This window comes from Palaemon carinicauda, chromosome 36, assembly GCF_036898095.1.
Source record: "Palaemon carinicauda isolate YSFRI2023 chromosome 36, ASM3689809v2, whole genome shotgun sequence".
NCBI lineage: Eukaryota > Metazoa > Arthropoda > Malacostraca > Decapoda > Palaemonidae > Palaemon > Palaemon carinicauda.
The window spans coordinates 484,562-489,561 of NC_090760.1; positions in this window are offsets into that span (position 1 = coordinate 484,562).

The following is a 5,000-nucleotide window of genomic DNA, read 5'->3' on the forward strand; positions in this document are numbered from 1 at the left end:
TGAGAAGTTTGATGTCATGACGTCAGATAAGAAGTTGATGTCATGACGTCAGAGGAAAAGTTGATGTCGCGACGTCAGATAAGAAGTTGGTGTCATGACATCAGATAAGAAGTTTAATGTCATGTCGTCAGATTAGAAGTTGGTGTCATGACGTCAGATAAGAAGTTGATGTCATGACGGCAGATAAGAAGTTGGTGTCATGACGTCAGATGAGAAGTTGATGTCACGACGCCAGAGGAGAAGTTGATGTCGTAACGTCATCAAGTTGATGTCACGACGTCAGATGAGAAGTTGATGTCGTGACGTCAGATAAGAAGTTGATGTCATGACGTCAGATAAGAAGTTTGATGTCATGACGTCAGATGAGAAGTTGATGTCACGACGTCAGATAAGGAGTTGGTGTCATGACGTAAGATAAGAAGTTTGATGTCATGACGGTGTCATGACGTAAGATAAGAAGTTTGATGTCATGACGTCAGATGAGAAGTTGATGTCACGACGTCAGATAAGAAGTTGATGTCGTGACGTCAGATGAGAAGTTGGTGTCATGATGTCAGATAAGAAGTTGGTGTCATGACGTCAGATAAGAAGTTGATGTCGTGACGTCAGATAAGAAGTTTGATGTCATGACGTCAGAAAAGAAGTTGGTGTCGTGACGTCAGATAAGAAGTTTGATGTCACGACGTCAGAAGAGAAGTTGATGTCATGACGTCAGATGAGACGCTGGTGTCATGACGTCAGATAAGAAGTTGATGGCAAGACGTCAGATAAGAAGTTCTATGTCATGACGTCAGATAAGAAGTTGATGTCATGACATAAGATAAGAAGTTGATGTCATGACGTGAGATAAGAAGTTGATGTCATAACGTCAGAAAAGAAGTTGTCATGACGTCAGGTAAGAAGATGATGTCATGACGTCAGATAAGAAGTTGGTGTCGTGACGTCAGATAAGAAGTTGATATCATGACGTCAGATAAGAAGTTGATATCATGACGTCAGATAAGAAGTTGATGTTATGACGTCAGTTAAGAAGTTGATGTCATGACGTGAGATAAGAAGTTGATGTCATGACGTGAGATAAGAAGTTGATGTCATAACGTCAGATAAAAAGTTGATGTCATGACGTCAGGTAAGAAGATGATGTCATGACGTCAGATAAGAAGTTGGTGTCGTGACGTCAGATAAGAAGTTGATATCATGACGTCAGATAAGAAGTTGATATCATGACGTCAGATAAGAAGTTGATGTTATGACGTCAGTTAAGAAGTTGATGTCATGACGTCAGATGAGAAGTTGATATCATGACGTCAGTTAAGAAGTTTATGTCATGACGTCAGGTAAGAAGATGATTTCATGACGTCAGATAAGAAGTTGATGTCATGACGTCAGATAAGAGGTTGATGTCATGACGTCAGTTAAGAAGATGATATCACGACGTCAGTTAAGAAGTTGGTGTCACGACGACGGATAAGAAGTTGATGTCATGACGTCGGATAAGAAGTTTATGTCATGACGTCAGATAAGAAGTTGATGTCATAAAGGCAGATAAGAAGTTGATGTCATGACGTCAGATAAAAAGTTGAGGCCATGACGTCAGGTAAGAAGTTGATGTCGTGACGTCAGATAAGAAGTTGATGTCGTGACGTCTGATAAGAACTTGATGTCATAACATCAGATAAGAAGTTTGATGTCATGACGTCAGATAAGAAGTTGATATCACGACGTCAGATGAGATGTTGGTGTCACGACGTCAGATGAGAAGTTGATGTCGTGATGTCAGATAAGAAGTTGATATCGTGACGTCAGATAAGAAGTTGGTGTCATGACGACGGATAAGAAGTTGATGTCATGACGTCGGATAAGAAGTTTATGTCATGACGTCAGATAAGAAGTTGATGTCATAAAGGCAGATAAGAAGTTGATGTCATGACGTCAGATAAAAAGTTGAGGCCATGACGTCAGGTAAGAAGTTGATGTCGTGACGTCAGATAAGAAGTTGATGTCGTGACGTCTGATAAGAACTTGATGTCATAACATCAGATAAGAAGTTTGATGTCATGACGTCAGATAAGAAGTTGATATCACGACGTCAGATGAGATGTTGGTGTCACGACGTCAGATGAGAAGTTGATGTCGTGATGTCAGATAAGAAGTTGATATCGTGACGTCAGATAAGAAGTTGGTGTCATGACGACGGATAAGAAGTTGATGTCATGACGTCGGATAAGAAGTTTATGTCATGACGTCAGATAAGAAGTTGATGTCATGACGTCAGATAAGAAGTTGATATCATGAAGTGAAGGTCACTGTCAATCAAAATTAAGAGGCATAGAGGATTAGGGAAATAGCGTTGCTTTATTATTATTATTATTATTATTATTATTATTATTTTTCTCTTCCAGAAAGTAGTATTACTTTGACCGTTCTATTGGCGAGGTTATTATTGCATTAGGTTATTCAGTCTCAGGGCATTGTGCTGCTAGCCAGGGCGTTTTCACTTTCTTTCCTCTGCCATTCATGATCGACTTTTAAACCTTGGAAGAGCCTTATGTCAGGTGTAAAATAATCTTCACTTCGTCTGCTTTGTAAATATCATCTCTGGGCTTAGTTAAATAGCATTTTCATCTCGACCAAAAGACCTTTTTATGTTTTTTTTTTTTTTTTAACCATATTTTCCCCTCATTTTTCAGACAACCATTCCAAATCTATTCTGACTTCCAGTTTTTCTTGCTACCCAACCCCTTTTTGGTTTTCGTATGTATAGATTGATTAGTAGATAATCCATTCTCACTTCCAGTCTTTCTTTATGCACAACGTCTTTTATATGTGTGTTTGTAAGTGTGTATTGATAGATAGATAGATACACAAATAGATATTTGAAAGTGCTTCGTCAGCACACATGCATAAGATTGATAAGTTTCCTGATTATTGAGAAATAGAAAAAAAGGAAAAAAAAAACTCAAAATCTATCATGGACGGATCAAAGAAAATTCCTTTTGAGCGATCTGCTTATAAAATAAAATTCAATTTCGCTTTTCCCCTGGAACGTCTATCAAACGGCATTTTTGAATTATGCAAACCTGCCCTGACCTTTGACCTCCGGCACATGGATATTAATGAAAAGCCAACCCCTTTGAAATGCCTAGAAATGCCATGGTATTTGTCATAAAGATTGTTCATTAGCTATCATAAAAATGAAAATTATCTGACACGCCTGATTACAACATTTGCTTTATGAATCATATCAGTGATGGAATAAAATGCCAATCAATGAGTTGATACATTTGATTACTGTTGATAAAAAAGCATCAGTCATGAGAGGAGATTTATTTTTTTTTTCTTCTTAGATTAGGATGTTTTAAGTAAAGGATGGGTTTTGACTGTATTTTTTTTGGGCCTGGAAATTGTATCACTCTTAAATTATAAGGGCCACTAGCGTCATTTATTAACGAGCATGATGCAGTGACTTCTGGTGGCTTAGTTGGTAGCGTCCTTGTCTCCGCTCTGTCTCGATGTGATATCAATTCATTCATAGTTATACATTAGGAAGTATTAAAAAACAATATATATATATATATATTTATATATATATATATATATATATATATATATATATATATATATATATATATATATGACCATGTATGTATTCATATAATCCATATATTATATATCTTTTAATATCTGGATTCTCTCTACCTCGGAATCAGAGTCCCATGGGGAATCAACTCAAAGATTTTAGCTTCTGGTTGGCCAGGGAATCGAATCCGTTCCCAAGAAACTGAGGTTCCATTGATTTAGCCACTCAGCCACAAAGTGGTATATAATATAAGGCTTATGTGAATATAAATGAAAAAACATGTATAAATATGCAAAATTATCATATATATATATATATATATATATATATATATATATATATATATATATATATATATATATATATATATATATATATATTGATATATATATATTTCTTTTCGGTCACGTTCAGCTCTCCCGGCCCTTGGGTACAGGGAAGAGGGACTAATCATACCCTGGTGAGAGGGGTGTGCATGTCTGTGCATATGTGTGCATATCAATCTAGATGTTTAGCGGTCATATTTAACGGGACGCGTACTATAGGGATCCCACTGTATATATATATATATATATATATATATATATATATATATATATATATATATATATATATATATATATATACAGTATGTTTGTGTATTTCCGTATGTGTACAGGTGTATGTAGCTATTGAAATATAAATCTCTCAAATACTATCAATGGCAAAATCGAATTTGCCAAGAAACAGAAGAGAAAAAGGGGCACACATTTTTCTTTAACCGTTACAGCTCTGCCATCCTATTCAAACTCATCAGGTGAAAAGACTATGTGTTTTCCTGCCATTTCCGCCTGGCGTAATAGCCCACAGAGCCTGGCTGATAAGAAGTCAAAGTGGAAACTGCCAAAGGTATTTGAAGAAGAATAAAAAAAAAAGGTTACATTTGAACGACCTTTTTTTGTGAGTTGTGTTAGGAAAACAAAAAGTAAATACAATTGGGTTTAGAGTTCAAGGGAAAAAATGTTCTTTGGAGAAGAGGGCTACAAAAAGTTAGGGAACTTTTTATAAGTTTTCCTTTTTTGGAGAAGAAATGGAAGAAGAAGAGAGAGAGAGAGAGAGAGAGAGAGAGAGAGAGAGAGAGAGAGAGAGAGAGAGAGAGAGAGAGAGAGAGAGAGATTTAAATTACTCTTCTTTGTCATTATAAAAACATAGTATTTTTAAATATCAAAAAAAGGTATGGGATAAAAAGTGTAGTAAAGAACAATGGTTCATAAATAATCATGTATATATACTCTGTTGAAAAATCAGTAGAGTATGACAAACCACTATGTACGACCTTTTTTAGGTTATGAGAAAGCTTTTGATTCTGTCAAAATTTCTGCAGTAATGAAAGCCCTTCATAAACAAGGAATAGAAGAATCTTATGTTAGAACATATGAAG